At 43.2% G+C, this 20,539-nt stretch overlaps 1 protein-coding gene across 3 annotated transcripts in view; it reads left to right on the plus strand.

The window, feature by feature from the left end:
• The window catches only part of GRIA1 (glutamate ionotropic receptor AMPA type subunit 1), a 342,504-nt gene that overhangs the window by 302,921 nt on the left and 19,044 nt on the right, over positions 1–20,539 (plus strand). The window lies entirely within an intron of this gene.

Below are 20,539 nucleotides of genomic sequence, written 5' to 3' on the forward strand. Positions count from 1 at the left end.
GGTTCTCCAGCAACCTGAATTCTTTGAAGGTGGTTTGTAATGTTTGTCGCCAAAGAAACAAACACGTGGTCCAAATGAAAAATCAAGTCATTTGAGTCCTAAGATTCTAGCCATCGAAACTGAAATGACACCAATTGAGTGTCGGCACCCATTCTGTCCTAGATGCTGATTTCTTGAGCAAGAAATAGGTAGTTCAGGAAAGAAGCAAAGAGGACTTTATTTTCACATTAAGAGTCTCTGGTATGCATTCCAAAGAGTTATGGCAGAGTCTTATAGAACTAAAGTCAAAAGGCCTAGATTTAACTTCGAGATTTACTAATGACTGTCTTACAAAAGGTAAGACATATCATCTCCCCGACCTTCAGTATCCTCATCTATAAAGAGAGGATAATCACCTAATCCTTTCCTAGGTTTAAAGTGGTTTTAAGTTCAAATGGAATAAACTATACAGAAGGTAATTACAGGCAATAGAGTGTGAAGTCACCTGTAAGATATTATGTCAATTACAGAAGGATTAAATCATTTTAGGGAAGAGTAAAGCATTCAAGGAAAGGTGAGAGTGTGTAAAAGTTTGTAAAAAGATGGAGAGGGGCTCCTAACCCATCATGACATGACATCCAGAGCCACCTCTGCCTCCATATCATTCAATTATTTCAATAATATTGATTCCTACAACAATCTAGGCACTAGGCTAGGAGTTGGAGCTACAATTTGGGGGTAAGACAAACATGGTCCCTGTCCCCATGGAACTACATTCTTGAAGGGAAGAAAGACATTAAACAGATGATTATTGTTTAATGGTCCACGACTAGTATGATAGTCTATAAAACGGGACATAGAGGACACCTACTTTCAACAATTTGGCAGAATAAAACTTCCACTATAAAACACCTAGATATACTGGAGAAAGATATAACAAGTAGCCTTTTAAATGCAAGTTAAGAAATTTCTACACCAAAAAGGAAATCAAAACCATAGTAATAAGCTAATTACACTGAGGCTGCCCTAAGCAGGAAAAAGTTATAAATTATGTGACAACATATAATACATGAGCAAGAATAAGAAGTAAAAGTAAAAACATAAAAGCAATCAACAATACTTTTAAAAGAAAAAGGCAATATCATAAAAGACCAGACATATTTAGAAAAGTACCAGTTAGGATTTAGAAAAGAAAAGTAGTCATTAATATAGAATGTCAGTGAAAGTGTTAAACAGCAAATTAGACAGAGTTAAAGAGAAAATTAGTGTACCTGAAAAAATCAGATAAAATTCCCTAGAATATCACATAGAAAGATAAAAAATTATAATAAAGAGGTGAAGAGACATGAGAAAGAAAAAAAAAACCCCAGGTGCATCTTCTTTAAGTTCCAGATGGAGACAAGAGAGGGTGAAGCAGGAGTAATATTTGAAGGGAATTTTCCAGAATTTATGGAAAACATAAATACTCAGATTCAAAAATTTTGACTCCCAAGCCAGATAAAAAGATGAAAACCAGCAGCTGGTTCAGTCGAAATTACAGAACAGTAAAGATAAAGAGAAGATCTCAAATACAACCAGAGATAACAAGGTCCAACTGGAATGCAGGATGGGTGGGATATGACTGAGAAGACTCTTCCAAGGATACTTTTTTCCAAGCTGAAATATGATGTATCAATAGGAGTTAAGTAAGGTCAGTGAAGGGAGGGGTAGAGAACAGTCTGGGCAGAGGGAACGGAACGTGCAAAGACTCTTAAGACAAGAAATTATGGTACAGCTGATAAACCAAAAGAAGCTAAATCCTCCTAGAACACAGATAATAACTAAGAGAAAAGGTTTAGCTATGACTAGAGAATGATAAAGTGTAAATAGATTGTGTTAAGGATTTTTGTCCTTATCTGAATAGAAATGAAAATATATTGAAGAATTTTAACTGTCCAAATATCAGGAAATAAACATATCTGTAGGAATATAAAAATAATTGAATGTGACCTAATAAAAGGAAACAAAATGGCCTGGTATTTTATAAATCATGCATTTTTGTCTGGAAGAACTTAAAAAGCTCTTTGTACACATTTAGGCAAAGTTCAAAGAGGCTCCAGAGGACAGTGCTTGGCAAGAGACTTTGAGATACTTACAAAGCATCACCCTAGAAAGGCCCAAATGCACTTTTATAGGTCCAGGAACACCAATGATGCTGCACTGTTATAATTTACTGAAGGTTTTATTAAGTCAGGGACCTCATGTGATCCAAATATTTGGATGCAAAGTTGAGGGCAGGGGAAAGGTACAGAAAGTGACATGAACTGCCCACTCAATACATTACCTCCATCTCCCTATCCCACACATGGATGCCTGGAACATAGTGACAAAGTCAGTAACATGAACACAAATCTCAGGTCAGCTGGCAATTCAAATGACTTTCCACCATAATAAAAGCTACTGCTGAGTGACTGCCTACCACATGCCACACACTGTACTATGCATTATCTCATATTAGCCTCTTGATCTCCCTATGAAGTACCACCATCCCCATCGTACGGGTGAGGAAACAGCAGCACAGAACTAAGTTACCTGACCAAGTGGACACAGCTAACAAAAGGAGCCAGATTTCAAGTCCAGGCAGTCTGACTTCACAGCCCGTGGTTGTTCTTACTCTAACACTGTGCTGGGGTCCGTGACCGACAGCGCCATTAAAGGCAGAAGACTGGTCTTAGACCAGGTTTCCCAGTACCTATGCAAATGGGTCAAACAATAACCATCAACTCAAAGATTTGCACATGGACTTTTAGAGCCCAGAGCATCTACTCACCACTTTGAAGTCTAAAGGTGATAGTGAATGCTCACTTTAATGCACTTCTTTTTTTAATGCACCACTTTTTTGAGCAGTAACACTGCCTTTATGGGTTTTACATGATCAAAGTTTCTTTCTGGGATAAGCATTGAAAATAGTTCAACTCTATATTAAAGAAATACTTAATTCTATTGCTTATATCTCTGTAAGACATAACAAGTCATTTACTGTTTGGAGAAAAAAAAGAGCAAGATAAAAGGAAAGAGCAATGAAAAGGAACATCTTCCAAGTCAGACCACTGGTGGTTAATGTGCACGTCAAGAATACATAAATGGTGGCCATATGCCCACAGCTCTCTCCCAGTTCTCCTTTCTTTCCACTGGCAACCTTTATGATAGCCATGGGGCTCCCTGACTCAAAAACAGAAGAGCAACTCTCATCCTAAGAGGGCCTTGAGTTGTTGGTCTGGGAAAAGCCCTCCTCCCTCTAGGGGATTCTACTTCTCATCTCTGCAATAAAAGGAATCATTCTAGCAACCAGTAGTGTAGAGGTCCCAGGAAACATGCCATTGCAAAACAGCTGCAGAAACTATGAGTAAATAACCACATATGCACACATACAGTCCAGCCAGTTTTCCTTCATGTCTCTGCCTCACTCAGCCAGATTATGCTGATTCCTCCAGGCATGGTCGAATACCAGCAAATCATGGCAAATGAACTGCCACAGACACATGTGCCCGCCCCAACAATCTCAGATCCACTGATCTGATCCCTGCAAATGGTTCTGCATGGCAGAGATGGGAAGTGAGCAATGGCATAAAGGGTAGTAATGATACACAATACCTTTGGTCCCCACTGAAAAGGGGCTTCAAGGTGCTTAAAGATGATACAGCAGAGGAAAGCAGTGTTGTCCTCGAAGTATTTAGAATCACAGAAAATACCTTTCTAAACACTGTCTAACCATTCACAGAACTGCAGACTCTTTAGGAGTGTTCACACCACAGATGTTGCAAACTTCTCTTCCACCCTGTGAAAGGTGGGACTCCTGCAGTCCTCACAGGAAGGTGTGCTCCAGACTTAGTGCCAGTGTCCACGGCAAGAAAGGACCTCCCTGGCGGTCCCGTCCACCACGTGCTCTCCAGAAAGCTAGACCTGATCACACCTGCAGGACATTGACTCCCTTCCAGCCTGCCTCCTCCAAGAAGCATCAGGCTCCTCCAAGGCGGATCACCCAGCTCTGCCCCATAAGGTCAGAGAACTGATAGCTAAGGCCCAAATGTTCCTCTAAAACTTGCCAAGTCTACTTGGCAGGGGCCAGGCGTGTCCCTACGGAACCGTAAAAGGCTGTGTCAGTGACAGAATGGTGTGTTTGTCTCTTCTGCTCTGGAAACAGATACTCAGGAAGCGAGGTGATACGGTGCTTGATTTTTCTATTTGGACAGGTGGCATTTCTTTGAAACAGATGCTGTTTGTTGGCTGTCCCTGCATGCTGGGGGTTGGGTGAGGGGCTGAGTTTTGTTTCCGAAGCCCTGAGGTTGTGGATAAAGACCTGCACAGCCAATGCCGGTCACTGGGGGAAGATAATTGGTAAACCTACTAATTGTGATCTATTGCCAACTTCTGCTGCCAACTCAATGTATCTGCTGGTCTGAAGTTTCTTTTCTTTATTATGATAAATACTCCCTTCAGTTGGAGGCGACGTGTTCGAATTTCCTAACTAAGGGAGCATGGCCCCTGTTTTCCCAACCAAGAAGGAATCCACACCAGATTGGCCTGAGTTAAAATCTCAAGTAATGATGCTCCTTCACAAACCATCTATCAGGAGTTTAATGGATTTGCTGAGAGTTATACCCTAACTGGGACATTGGTCAAAGCCTGGTCTTTAACTGTGACTGTGGTTACACGGAGTCTTCTCTGGTCCCTGTGATCATGACATGTTTTGTGTTCTGTCACATGTCTTGTCCATGCCGGATGTGTGGGCCAAGGTGACAGGAAGAGAATGCAGCTTAGTGGGTGAGGGTCTAAGACCCACTCCCCATGATTTCCACACAGCTTCACAGATTCCTTTTCTTCACACAAAGAACCGTGTGCTGCACTTCAGGGATTAGTGGTGAGAGAGACACGATTCCAGCCCTTAAATAATGCATGATCAAGCTTAGCTCATTAGCAGTATTATATAGATACCTGATAGTCTACTCAATGCCCTAAGAGAGTCAGACATGCAAGAGGAGGAGAGTCAACATTGGAATGGGAGGATTTCCAAAGGTTTCAACACTGAGGTAACAACCAAGATAGGCCCCTGAAGAAACCGTGATAGGTGAGAAGGGACTCCAGGTGGAGGGGACAGAGGAAAAGCAAGGACAGAGGTGGGGAAACATAGGACTTGTTTTCAGGAACAAGAATCCACTTGAACTAGCGTGCACATTAATAAGCAAGAGCCACAGATTGTGGTCACAGTGAAAAGAATGTCAAATGTCTCTGTATTTTTTATCTGATGTCAGTAGGGGTCACTGAAGGCCACTGATGGAGGGACCGTGTCCGACAGACTCCCAAAGATGATTCTGGCAGTGGTTTGTGAGGTGGACCAAAGTGAGGAGGACTGCAGGCAGGGAAGGTTATTTAGAAAGCTGCTGTGGTCATTTGGGTAGGAGATCATGAATGTGGTTACAGATCATAAGGAGATGGGGACAGATAGAAGAAGTGGTTCTATGTTTGTCATCGAAGCCTTACTTTATGACTTGGTAGTTTGGGAAAGAAGTCTGTTATAGGCACTTTCTAGGGACTTCTGCACTCCTCTTCAGGAATAACCAGGTACAAACTGATTCTGGCAAGGACAGAAAACAGGCAGACATGGGGTTTACCTCCCAAACAGAATTATTCAGTTCAGTCGCTCAGTCGTGTCCGACTCTTTGCATCCCCATGAATCGCAGCATGCCAGGCCTCCCTGTCCATCACCAACTCCTGGAGTTTACTCAGCAGTAAAACAGTAAAAACAGAATTATTAACCCACCTCAATTTTACCTCTAGGGCAACTAGAAGGTTGAGAAAGGCTGGGAGGGGGTACAGAATTCCTGGCACTGCAGTAGAAATGATGGAGAATGCCAATTATGTCTCCCTCCTACAGTACTGACCTCGAAAGTGTGAGTCACTCAGTCATGTCCAGCTCTTCGCCACCCCATGGACTGTAGCCCACCAGGCTGCTCTGTCCACGGGACTCTCCAGGCAAGAATAGTGGAGTGGGTTTCCATTTCCTCCTCCTGGGGATCTTCCCAATCTAGGGATTGAACCCATACTTCCTGCACTGCAGGCAGATTCCTTACTGTCTGAGTCACTAGAGAAGGCCAGCACTGACTGCAGCTTGTTTATACCTGTTTTAGTTTTTAATCAGACATAAGTTCAAGATTGCTCATCAACATTTTAGTCTCAATAGCATTCCTACTGAATATATTTTTCTCCCTTCACACAAAGCAAGGCTAGAAAATATCTCCTAAGAATCACCTGTCTGAATTGGCATTTGGCTAAAAATAAGGAGGGAGGTTAAGGCCATGACTCAGGAAGAAATGTCACAAGGTTTTATGGGGAGTGGTCTCACTTCCAGGGATTGAAGGTCTCCTAGCTGCCCACCTCCACACTGGGACCATGTGACATTACTGTATCTCAAGGCAATTAAGAAGATTTTTCTACTTTTAGAGTCACACTGACTGAGAATATAACTGGGAAACAAACAAATTCTGTTTTGGTGGTGTTGGCTTGCCATAAAGAACTACTTCCCAACTTCAGTATGCTTTAAAATCTTCTAGGGAAGCTGGTTTAAAATGCCCCTTTCTAGACTCTGATTCCTGAGATTCCTGACTCTGCAGGTCTAGGTGGGGTCCAGGAATGTTCAATTTCCACAAGTCCCCTGGCAATTCTGTTATGGTGGACAGCAGTCCACTTTGGGAGACAAGGATGGAGGTCAGGGAAGAGAGTTGTACATGTTTGCTGAGGAAGCAGTGGCTTGGAAACAAAAGGAAGATGATTATGATGGGAGAATGACAGGGAAACTGCACTGAATAGTGTCGAAACCATGATCCGTGAAGTCAAACAAACTCAATTCAAGGTCAAGGGCCATTACTTTACTAGCAGTTTGATCTAGCTTGGTGAGTCACTATAATTTTATGAGCCTCTGTTTTCTCTTCTGTAAAATTGGAGTAATAACAATTCATTGCAGTTGCTCTGAGTTCTGATGAAATAACATAAAGTGTTTGTCACAGAGGGTACTCATTAATGTTAATTCTCCACCCCAATCCTCCTCCCATTAGACCTATCACAAAATCACTTTTGGGCCAAATAACTTATTTTTTCCTTCTTTGTGAAACCAACTGTGTTCATCAGAAATACACGTGAGCCCCACCCTCATCCCTCTGTATTAGAAATAAATTGTCTCTCTCTCAGAACAATCTGTGGTCCTCCCCCACAGAGAACACACTTTAAAAAAAAAATAAAACCCTGATATTTCTTTCTCTCCCTCCCTCCCACCCTCTTCCCATAGTATGGTATTGGTGCAGGGTCCGCTGCTGAGAATAAATACAGTATGTCCCAGGGAAATGACAGTCCCTTTCAATTGGTCCTTGCCTCCTGATGGGTAGCCAGGGATGCTTGTTGTCATGGTAACCCTCTGAACTTTGTGACCCAGGTCAGGCCTGATCAGAGGCAAAGGTCTCTCAGCAGAGAGGCTGGATTTGCCTGTATCTTCAGAAGAGCCAGAGAGAAAGGAAGAGAGGGAGGGAATTGGGGGATAAAAAGGGAGAGAGGAAAAAAAAGAAGGGAGGGACCGAGAGGGAGGCAGAAAGAGAAAGCATGTGTGTGCTTGTGTGTTTGAATAGAGACTGGAGGTTTGCCAGAGGAGTGCTACATCAATACAGAAGCTTCTCAGGTCAGGACACATGGGATGGATTAGAGAAAATGCAGAGAAACCTGGTGCCCTAGCCCAGCACACAAGCTCAAGCTGGGGTGAGGGGCGGGGGGACGGTTAATTGAGCCTTTTAGTGGTGGTGCTAAGACCTGCTGTTAACATTTATCAAGCACTGACTCATCCCGGGCACTTCTCTGAAGTATGAGATGCGCACTGTAGGCTTATGTAATCCTATCAACAACCCTGGGAAGGTAATATTGTTTTCATTCTGATTGTATAATTTGGGAAACTGAGGCACAGAGAGGTTATGGAGCTTGCCCAGGGTGACCTGGCGTGGACACTGGAAAGCTGGGTTTTCAACCCAGGCAACGTGATATCCCAGGTTGGGATCTTCTCAACCATGAGGCCAGAGTGGGTATAAAGAGGGAAACTGTCAGGAAGAAACGATTATTCGGAGGAAAAGATCATTTATCCTCTCCCCAACACACACACACAATTTAGTCCTTAGACGGAAAAGAATCCCCCTGACAATGCAGAAGACCTGGGTTCGATTCTTGGTTCAGTAAGATCCCCTGGTGAAAGGAATGGCTACCCACTCTAGTATTCTTGCCTGGGAAATCGCATGGACAGAGGAGCCTGGAGGGCTATAGTCCATGGGGGTCACAAAGAGTCAGACACAATCGAGCAACTAACATTTTTACAACCAATATACAAATAAGAAAAGTGAGATTCCAGAAAGGGAGGTGGCTGGCTGTCTGAGCTGCTTGAATTCCCTAGGGAATCCTGCTTCCCTTCTGCACCCTTTGCCTTTAGGTGGGCACACAGTGCAAGGGTCAAGGTCACACCACGGGCTGACGTCAGTGTCCTCTGCCTAACAATGGAAAGAAGCACATCCATTGCTTCTTAAGTTTCCCTGCTTGCCCATGATGGACTGCAACAAAAACAGCCCTGAAAGACTTCTATGCTTCCTGAAGCTCCACAGTGCTTTTGACTTCTTTCAGTGATGAAATGGCAACCCACTCCAGTATTCTTGCCTGGAAAATCCCATGGACAGAGGAACCTGGTAGGCTACAGTCCATGGGGTCACAAAGAGTTGGTCACGACTGAGTGACTTCACTTTCACCTTCAGACCACTTTACACTGTATGTAAGAGGAAAGAAGAGAAGAGGAGAGATGTATTCATTTCATACCTACAATATTTCAGGCAGGGTGGGTGCCTTCCATACCCTAGCAATGTCCCAGCAATCATCCTCCCCTCATCTAGGAGGATTTAGAAGTTATCATTTTCCTTCGCAGGTTAGGAAGCTAAGACTCAGAGTGGTGATGCTTTGCCCAAGTTCTCAGAGTGAGTCATGGGACAGAGCTTAAGTACAAACCCTAATTACAAAACCCTTTTTTTTCCCCCCGACATGCCCCACTCCGTGCTAACAGAGGCACACTTCCCTGCCTCTGCCACCTTGTAAGGTGGCATCCTGAGAACATCATGGGAAACGAGACACTGGGCGGCCTCCACAGCCAAAGCACTCCTTCACGAAGCACCCAGCTAGGCTGGAGCTGCATGGTGCAGATTTATGTTGGAGGATCCTGGCAGCATCACGAAGGCAAACGCACACTTACTCCTGTTAGGGCTCTGTTTTTATCATGCCTGGTCCTGGAGGAGCTCACAACCAGCAGAGCGACACATTAAGGAGAAAGGGGAGGAGAGTGGAGAGAGCAAGGTGACAAGGAAGATCTGGGGAGAGGAACCACACAAGAAACAAATGGACTTGACCGTGGTGAGAACAGCAGCACAGAGCAAGCTGTGATTTGCCTGCCCAAGCACTGCGTTCTCCCGCTGATGCACAAATTGCATGGTGCTTTCTTTTAAGAGGCTGATGCTGTCAAAAATAGCACTTCTTTTCTGTCTCTCTCTCAGTCTATCCTCCTCCCTCCACCTCTCTCCCCTCAGCAACTTTATTTCAGATTTGCCCAGTCTTTTTCTTTTCCCAAGAAGATAGCTGATGTTACACAAAGGCAGATCAGGATGGGGAAGGACTGCATACCTGCCCCAGCTCTATCTCTTGGGGATTGTGGATAGCAGAAGCAATGTATTTTGCGTAGATCAGACCCTGTTCAAACTCTGCCTCTCACATCTACAATCCTGTCACCTTAGGGAAGTAGCAAGCAGGAGTGTGGGACTCTGACTGATTGTCAGGGCCCTGAAGTTAGGACTCAGTATAAATCCCAGGGCTACCAGTTAATGACAAAAATTGTTCAGACATGTTCCTTCCACTCCCAAAGTCTCAATTTTCCCAAATATAACAACTGAAGGTAGCACTATCGTAACCTTCGGTGGTTGTTAAATGATTAAATGAGATGCTATGAAGTGCTTAGCACGGTGCCTGGCACACATTTAGTGACTAAGAATTGTTATTACTTAATCTCTCAGAGGCTTAGTTTTCTCATCTTCCCAATGGGGATCCTGAAACCCTGCAGGATTGTCTTAAGGATAAAGGCAATCACTTATGAAGAGCTCAAGGTGCCTCCGGAGCTCTTGGATATTAATCCCCTTTACTCCCTCAGTGTGCTACTCCCAGGGGAGCAGCATCTATTCTGTAAGTTTGGGGATCGACCCAAATAAGTGGTGATTACTTTCTCTGAGCCAGACCCTTCTTGGCCTCCTTTTATTACAAAGAGGCAGAAACTGCAGGACACCAGGAAACAGAACTGTTTAGATATATAGTTCTATTCCCTTTACACTGGGTATCACAAACATTTAGCTGAAAGCCACACTGCTTCCATCTATTTATCTGGAGGTTGAAAGGAAGGGGTAGGGAGTGGTCCTGAGTTGAGCCCCTGCACAGAAATTCTGGGTCATCTGTTTCAGGAACGTCTTATGAATAGTCCTGTGGGCTGCAATCGTGGTTGGATCATCATATCTAATCAGTCTGCTCCTTGGGGAGCATGGGGACAAAGACCCAGTGAATCTTTTAACCAAAGAAACCACATCCTCCCAAATGGATGGGGGTGGTAAGCCAGCAGTTTTCAAACAAAAGAAACTCAGGCGGGGAAATTTACATATATTATTCATCCCTCCTCAGCACAGACAACTAGCAGAAAAAGAGCATAATGACCTCTTAATCATGTTTTCCATTCCCAAGGGAATGAAATTTATTTCTCTGGAAGAATGTTTAAAAAAAAATTCACAGCACTAGTCAAGTCAGTCTCCCTGTGTCCCATAAACACTACTTTTCCCCACTCCAGTCTCTTTCCTCTTACTGCTTTTTATTTCTCTCCACCTATAATTCAAAATACAATTCAGTGAAGCAGGGGCCAACTGTCCCACAGAACCCAAAGGAAAATGTAGCTGGTAGGAAACTCCTATTGATTGCATGTCACATGGACTGATTTCTATCCAGCCAACTTCCATGTATATTGTGACTTTATGAGCAGGTGATCAAATTAGTTGATGTGTTTGCTCTGTCTACTTCAGAGTACCAGGAAATACTAGTATTACTGCATAGACCATACAACACAAATTAAATGAACCAACTCTTTAAAGGGACTTAATAGTGCCTTTCACTGTTACCAGTGATCTTCCTAGACACAGCATGAAAGTATATGACCATGATCATGCAACCGAACTCTACCAACACCCCAAGTATAGTATTCTCAAAGCACTAAGTACGTACTTTTAAGGAAAGCAAAGGTGAATGCATCATGACAGTGGCACCTCCAAGATTAGGTCCCAAGATCTAATGCAGGGACTACAACTTTGCATGCCCCCAGAGGCCTGGAAAAGAAAATGAATGAAATGGACTAAGGGTAAATATGTATGTAGTTTCCTCATTTTCAACAGAGGCCTAAGTATAGGCAATATTCCTCTACTCTAAGAAACAAAACCACAGTGTAAATACTAGGGTAAATAGTAATTAAATATTTATTCAGGTATTAATATATATGGCAAGACTCTCTAAGTCCTCACATGCCTTCCCTAATTCATGTACTCCTCACAGAAACCCAGTGATATAGGTACTATTAAGAATCTCTTACAGATAATCAATCAATGGCACCACAAGAGGTTAGGTAAATTATCAAAGGTCACCCAGCTAGCAGATATCAGAGTCAGAATTTGAACCCAGACAGTGCAGCTTCAGAGCCTATGCCCTTATCCACTCCTCTACACCGTAAATGGGGAAGTGACAGTCTCTAGGGAATTGGTGGGGACTTAGTGAACAAAAAAGTATATGCCTGTGTAGAGGGGACAGGCTCCACTCAGTTCTGCTCTAGCAATGCCATATGGAAACATTGCCAGAACGTCTCACTTTTCCAAAAGAAATAGTGATTCTTCTGTGAACTATTGAAATTTTGAGTGCTTGTCACAGCTAAGGGAGAAGGAAAGAGAAGACATACAGTAACAACTAACACTAATAAAGATAGACAGATAGATGGACAGACAGATCAGCTGACTGAACAATCACCAGATAAGGCACTTTGGGAAAAGCATGCAGGTAGGGGTTAGTTCTAGCAAGACCTCCAGCAGGAAGCGGTAGTCCCTGAATGAGGCCTTAAAACAGTGATGGGGAGGACGTATCTCAGGTAAAAGATACATCAAGTGTACGGTACAAGAGTGAAAAGGATGTTAATTTATGCATTCGTTTTCCATCTGTGTTCCACTGTTTTTCCTCAGGGGAATCATTTTCTCATAGAAAATCTCTCACGGAATCCCATTTTACAAGACAGATAGGAGTGGAGTTGCTGAAGGAAGAGATGAGGGGCTGGAGGTGGTAGTGGAGAGGGGGAGGAGGAGAGCTGGAGACAGGTTCAGGACCAGCGGGGGGACGTGGGAGATCAGAGCTGCCTCTCGTCCCCGGGAGCCGTTCCCTATAACTGGAGGAAACCATTCTCCTGCATTCTGACTCTGTGCATTTTAAAGTCCACAAGAAAACAACAGTCCTGCTGGTCTACCCAGCCTTCTTTTCACGTTGACATCTGTCTTCTGCTAGTCAGCCCTTAGAATGAGCCCAGCTTTTCTTCCTTTCATTGAACCAGAGGTGGCCGAGATGAGGCCAGTAGGCTGGCTCTTGTCCTGAATGGTGTTTCCACTCCCTCTATTATTTGTGGGAAGACTTTCAATCATTCCCTCCGTTATCTTTTGTCAAGCATCTCTGAGGTGACTGACACAGAGCTGCCTGCCTGCTGCTGCTGGCAAATGGGCCTGCATTACAGGACCAGATGTGGTTTACTGTGAGCTGCCAACGAACTGGTGACACCTGCTTCTCACAATATGGGGTGGCCTGGGCGTGAAACATGCCTTCAAAATGCTTTCTGTCTGTAGAATCCCTGGCTGGAGGGGCCAGACCTCAGGTCCCCATCTGGATCTCTGGGCTTCATCAGATAATCTTAGCCATAGGACCCTAAAGAAAGTTACAGGGCCAGAAACACGTGTCACACATGTAAAACTAGTTTCTGAGGGTTCAAGTAACAGGTGGTACAACATATGTCTTAGAAACTGAAAAGCATTCCTTCATTCAGCAAACACTTCTCAAACAGCTACTGTCTGAGCTATCGTGTCCCTACCATTAAAGAGATCTCAGTCTGGCTGGAGGAGTAGATGACGGATAATGAAGTCCTGAGTCTGCTGTGTTGGGGCATCAAGTACAGCAGGAAAGAAAGGAAGGCTAGATCCATTTTGTCTGGGTCATCACAGGAAGCATTGCAGAGAATAATATACATTAGAGGCTTGAAAGATGAATAGGTTCCACAGTGGCCAAGCATGCCATGCAGAGCATGTACCAACATACCAGGGTATGGCTTTTGTGGCACGTCCAATCCAGTCACTTGAATTTCCCCAGATTTAATCTCAAAGCACTTTCACCTCTATCACCTCATTTGATTCTCACACTATGGGCAGCTGGGGAAGGAGAATTATTCCCATGTTACAAGTAGAAAACTGAGATACAGTTAGGGTGACCAGCTGTCTGGGTTTGCCCAACACTGAGCAGGTTTCCAGGATGTGCAATTTCTAGTGCTAAAGCCAGGAAACCCCTAGGCCATCGGGAACCAGCTGGTCACTCTAGGGATAGTTACAGGACGTGTCATATAACTTGATCAGAGAGTGAGTGAGGGACTCAAATCAGACCTTCAGATTCTCCTCCAGCCCTGTGTGGGAGGAGAGGAGAGTGCAAGACATGTGTTTTTGCTTTGTTTTTTTGTTTTTTTTTCTTCCTTTTAAACCAATTCCTTTGTGTTGTTTTGTAGAGTCAGAAATCAAAGACAAAACCTCTGTGTTCTGGCTGACTCACTGCCTGGCCAACAGTCCTTCTCGTAAGGTCAGAGAACTGTCTGTCCCTTGGGTATACTCAACCAGGGAAAAAAACCACCTGGAATGGCCAACGTGAAGGCAACTTTGAGCCTATGTGTATTTCTGAAGGAGACCTGAGGATGTCTGCATTTTCATGGAGGCTCCTGATATAACCCACTCACTCTCTTTCTGCTTGGTCATCGGTTCACCTCTCCCACTTTGCTTACCACCCCAAGCTACTGGATCAGTATAGTTCTATGAACCCTTAGCTTTTTGTCCATAGATGGTGTTTCCCTTACATGGTCCCTACTGATGATGTCACAGACTGGACTATGGACAGAAGGCGTCTCAGAGACCACTGTCCAACTAAGAGAGTGGCGTCCAGAATTCAGGCCTCCAAATACCTAGTCCTGTCCTAGACTCAACCACCCATCTCCACAAGGCATAGCGAGTCAAACAAGCTTGGGTTCTTGGCCAAAGTTCTGTCTCTCACTCCCAGCCACATGAGCCTGGTTTGATCTCAACAAAGGGACACAAACCACCAGAGAAGGTTGCTCCTCAAAACCCTCAGCAGAAGTGGTTTCCACCTTCTTCTCCACAGGTCATGGCCAGTGCAGGAAGAAATATAAAAAAGAAAGGAGGTGGCCAGGCCTTCTGCACAGACAGAGCACCCTGGGCCTCAGAAGCCTCAAACCTCATGGGAGGAGAGTTAGAATGACCAGGCTCACTTGTATATGTGTGTGTGCTCAGTCAAGTCCAACTCTTTGCTACCCTATGGACTATAGCCCACCACGGTCCTCTGTCCATGGAATTTTTCAGGCAAGAATACTGGACTAGGTTGCCATTTCCTACTCCAGGGATCTTCCCGACCCAGGGATTGAACCTGCATCTCTTGCATCTCCTGCATTGCCAGGCAGATTCTTTACCACTGAGCCACCTCCGAAGCATTACTTACTTGTATACTGACATTTAATTCAGGGCATGGAAATTCCCACCCTTTGTGGCTCTCCCTCAATGTCTTCAAACCTCACTCATCAGTAACTGCACTCCCCCTTCCTGAAGGCAGATGCAGAGCCCCTTGAAGTGTTCCCCTAGAAGCCCAGTGATTCCCAGACTAGAAAGGTCATGGATCATCAATGTCCAAAAAGGAAATGAGGGTGGCATGGTACACTTGACAATGGGATATCTTGCCTAGGAAAGATATGGAAAGAAAAGAAAAAATTATCATCCCTCATCAATGTCATTTAGTAAGAGAAGAAATGTGTTAATATCAAAAAAGAATGAAAGAAATCATTGAACACAAAGGATTGTCCTTTCAATGGAAAAGCTTGACTTCCTAAAAACTCACTATACAACCCTGCTCTTGTCTCATTTTCCCATTGATGAATAAAAGCTTCATCACCAATTGGCCTGGCTCATTGGACCAGCCTTCTGGGATCCACTGACTGAATCTCAACTTTATCTCTAGCTCATGAATTCCCTCCATGTTTTCTCTGACAAGCAGTTGTCCCACCAACAATGTCTTACCAAACTGACACTTTTCAAATAGCAATTCCCAGAGAGCTCCAACAATTCCAAGTTTGGCACCCTACTGAGCAGCAATCTGTGTAGCTGTGGTTTCATCTCCCTGATCTAATACTGCCCTCCAGCATTTCAGAGATTAGATTTAATTTCTCTTCCACTAACGATCAATCCCAGATTTTCAAGTGAGCCCTGTTTACTTTGCAGTGACCCATTATCTCTGTCATCTCTGGATCCAGGGTTACTTTTGATGTCTGTATCTCTTATATAAGTCATTGTATTGGCTAATTAGTTGATGCCTATTTACTTAGGACTGAGTGTTGAGTAAGGAAAGGCTGCTCTTCTGAGGCTTAAACACCCTCAGGTACAATATTGACTTGTTAGTATTCAAGGATGTTAACAGTTGGGACTCAGCTGTTGTAAGCTCAACTTCCCCTCATCATGACCACACTCCCCAGGCCCTGTCATTCCTATATCGAGGCTTCTGATTTCCCTTTGCACAAAGCAGTCCCTGAAGGTTTCCTAACTTCCACCCACTATCAGAATTAACCCCTCTCTCTATTTTTGGTACTTTCATAACCCTTTATCCTAAAATCATATATAGTCTTCCATGAACTATTGAGAAACTTCTCTCCCTCCCACACTAGACTGTACGTTCCTTGAAAGCTAAGGTTTACGGCTTTATTCCTATCAAGGTATTCCGTATCCCTACTAAGTACCTAGCATAGTACTTGACACTTAATGGGCCCTCATAAAGTATTTGGGAAGTTGATCTGAAGACATCGACTCTTTACTCCAAAGGCTTTATAATTGAGGTAAAGGCTAAGGCTAACGCACATGCAACTGTGGTGGGCAATACAGTGAATTGGTTGCTAGTTGTCAGGGAATTTAATGTTCTGGTTTTTTTGGCTACAAGGTGAGTGAGATCTTAGCTCCCTAATCAGGGATCAAAGTCTCAACACTGCCATGGAAGTCACAGTAGGGAATTTTAAAGGAAAAATCAACTGTTCAAGGAAAAATTCAGGGAAAACATGGGGAGCATTGTAGGACAACCAGGTGTTAGGAAAGAATTCGGGAGAACAGGAAGATGCAAGTACAGAGAAACAGGAAGAAACATACTGTTTGAAGGACAGCAGGATGCCTAGCAGCCTAGTCTGATAAAAACCAAAGCTTCCTTTGGAGGAGGAGAAGCCAAGCATATTGTTGCAGGCTGAGCATCAACTCCAACGGTTGTTTTATCCAGCACTGCTCAGACGCTTGAATTCAAGGTTTTGAAGGAAAGAGTGGAAGTGTGGACAACTGCTTTAGAATAAAAGCCCCAAATACAGTCCTTAACCTTTCATAAGTTGAGGCCCAATTAAAATTATCTGAAATATCTCCCTTAGCTGTTTTTGCTTTTTCCAAACTTTAATTTTCCTGCAAGTATATGATAATATACTTCTTCACCATGGCAAAGTTGAATACAAAGTTGAGGTACAAGGTCATCCAAGAGAATATATTTCCAGAATTCTAACTTCTCACTCCCAAGATAATTCATTGATACAAAGGCTTCCCTGGGTCCATCAGCTCCTGTGGCTGAAGGTCAGGGCTCAGGAAGCTGAGGGTGTCTTCTGCACACTGGCCCTTTTGGGGAGTAAATGGCACGCACATCAATCACCATGTCAGTGATTACAAGCTTAGCTGCATCCTCAAATGACCCAGGACAATCATCACCTTTTCACTGAACATTTGTCTAAATCTGGGAATTTTCAGATGACTCTTAACTCTGTCGAATTAGGACCATACCTGAGTCTGCTTTTGTTTGTTTGCTTTAGGTTGGTTTGTTTTTCTATATTCCAAGCACAGGATTTCTCATGAGAAAAGTTCAACTAGGGATAGGTTTAATCAAACAAGTAGATGTAATAACCATCAGTATTTGAGGACTTTATAAATGCCTTGTTGAGATACATCCAGTATTCCAGTATTCCACTTCAGTACTCTTGCCTGGGAAATCCCATGGGCAGAGGAGCCTGGCGGGTACAGTCCAAAGGGCCACAAAGAGTCAGACACAACTGAATGTCTAAGCATGCAAGATCCTTGCAGTTCTGTTTTTTTATTAAAATTATAGAGGGAATAAAGAATAGTGTGTCTAAATTCATTCTGAAATGTCATCCTTCCTGTTTCTTTGATTCTTCAAATGTCCTTAATTCAACTAGAGGGAGGTGATGTTAGAGGTTTCTTTAAACATTTTTATTTAGCAAAATTTAACACTTAATATGCACCTGTGCTAGTTCTCCCACTTGCACTTTATTTTTTTTCCTCATCCAAGAAATCTAGATGTCTGGAAACTACTGCTAGTCAGGAGCATGGCCTGTGCTACACAGGATCCTGGATTCCGTGTGATTCTGGGTTCTTATTAAGTTCTTAGCTTTCATTTCATTTTCATTAGCTTACATTTCATGTAATATCTTTAGGAGGGAATATTTGCCAATCAAATGGATACCTCTTTAAATTCTATCTGAACATGTTGGGCATAACCTGTTTCTAAGGATAGTATCACTATCAATTACCAATGGCACTGATTTACAATATAGTGGATCTTCTGGAAAACACATATTATAAGACAGTTTACCAGAACCAGTTAGCTGCAAGTGATCATCATTCTAGGACCATCATTCTTGTTGGAAGGGATGAAAGAAAGAAGAAAAGGGAAAAAAAGAGTCAAGTTGTAAACCAGCACCTTCTGAAATGGCTTACGAGGTGGTTTTTCTCATCTGCTGCATTTGCTTTGCTGTAGACTTGGAGACCACAGACCCTTGGGTGTTACAGCCATAGGCAAAGTAAAAGTTTTTAAACTGACTCAACAAGTGTGGGGCCAAAAGGCCTAAGTGAGTGCTAGAAGGATCTTTGGAAAGCTGGGAAGCACACTGGTTATATACATGGACTTGAGTCACACAGAGCTGGGTTAGAACCATAGGCAAGTTATGTATTTGTCTGTGGGATGAAAACAGCAATAATATGACAACCAAATAGGATTAAATGAAACAATGCATGTAAAGCACTTAATACAATGTCTGGCCCATAATCAGCCTTCAATAAAACAACTACAGAGATCATCCCATGACCTTTTACATGGTCTCTGCACACTATCTAGTCCTTTTTTTATGTTCCAGATAGGTTGCCAGAGAACTGAGTTAGAAACATGTAAGAAGACAGTGCATTTAATTTTGTCCATTCACTCATTTGGGGGAAAATTAAGTGTTTCTCAAGCTCTTCCACTGCATGGAGCAGCTTGTACTAAATGTTGTGGTGTGGAGAGGCCTAAAAATATAAGAACTATTGTCTGTGTTCCAGGGATCCAACAGTCTATTTGGGGAGGCCCAGCTCACAGCAAAAATGAGAGTTAAGGACATGGGAACCCTAATCGTTATTCTCTCTCTCACTTGTTCCCTGCATCTTCCCCTCCTATGCCCAGTTTTCTGTCACTGTACCAACACCCCCTTCCACTTTGAGTCTTTCTACCTATATTCCCTTAAAATGGAGAGGGAGAAGAGAAGGAAGGGTCACAAAACCTGGGCAGTGACTGTACATCCCTGCACTAAAAAAATCTCGGGGCCCAATGATGCCCTTTTGTGTTGTCACACCTCAAGTCCATTTGTTTTTTGTTTCTTTGTTTGATTTCTGGGTTTTTTGTGTTTTTGTTTGTTGAGAGTGAGCATGTGAAAAGAGAAAGAGTTGGCCCACAAAGTTATGTGAACGACTAAAGAGTACATTCCCAGGATCTGTTAATGGAAATTGTTTTCCCAGCTTGAAAATTGCCACATTTAAACTCACAATATGGGGTAGACGAAATCATAAATATGAACTCCTTTTCAGGCAGCAAACAGCATTTGGAGTCTTTCTCTTTCGCCTTTGGGGATCCATATGCCACAGTCTAGTTAGCTGCCCAGCGACTGACAAACATAAATAAAAGGTAATGGTTGTAGTAAGCGGAGTTCCTGCGAGTCAAAAAGTGTTTTCCAGGGAGGGATCAACACGATTCTTATCACACTAGTCACCAAGCAGCCAAAGTTTAGCTCTTCCAAAAACAAACTAATAACAAAGGCAATAAAAATATCTGCCCTGTCCACCATCTATACTCAACAGTGGGGTAGAAGAGGCATCAGAAAGTCCACAACAGTAAAGCGATCAGAGCAAGAGACCATGAGAAAAGGACTGGATATGATGGCCCATTTGCCCTCCCATCATCATCACCCCTGGCTGCCTACTATCAACAGAGCTCCTTTGAACATCTCTCCTTCACCCCATTACTGCTTACTGGTAGCCTGTGAATCCACCTCAGCTGAGTGGGTTAAGTAAAATTTTTTAATTGTATTCAATTTTAAGTGAAAATTGAGCCTTAAGGTGCCACCAACAGCAGAGAAATCCTTAGGAGGAAGTAGTGAAATGAGAGACAATAAAAATTATGTCCTGAAAGACAGCCAACTCCCTGCCTAAAGAACTAGATTAGGCGTTGAAGGATAAGGAGGTTAATCCAGTCAACAAAATTATTCCAGCCATTAACTCATGCATCAGTGGGCCCAGAATAAAAGCTTTTATAAGCAACACTTCTATAGAAAGGGTTTCGGTGGCACAAGTGAAGATTGTGGGTATAGAAATTTATATCCATTCCCTTGGCCCTCACAGATGGCCCTGGATATGTTATCTGTACATCTTGTCATTGATGTGGCCAGAGAGCCCTGCCTTGGGATCTGCCGAATACTAACTTGATTTCCTGGACAAGGTGTCTGTGGTCCTCCAAAGCTGTCAACTGTTAAGCATGGCGATTCCAACAAAAAGTCTCATAACCCTTCACTGCCTTTCTCTTTTAACCCTAAGCAGCAGTCAAGCAAATGAAGTCAGATTGTTCTGAAAGCCTCAGGAAAATGGCTCAACCATGGTCTTCTGATGAATCTGTTTTTCTATGTCCTGAAATGTCTGAAGTGTTTAATTACATCTTAATCTGATTCTGTCCTCTTCTACTTCTTAGGTTTTCCTGAAATTTGCCTAATTGTTTCTTTTGTGACTTAACTAATAGAATGCCAATCACGTTG

The sequence above is a fragment of the Dama dama genome, chromosome 9, assembly GCF_033118175.1.
Source record: "Dama dama isolate Ldn47 chromosome 9, ASM3311817v1, whole genome shotgun sequence".
NCBI classification, from domain to species: Eukaryota; Metazoa; Chordata; class Mammalia; order Artiodactyla; family Cervidae; genus Dama; species Dama dama.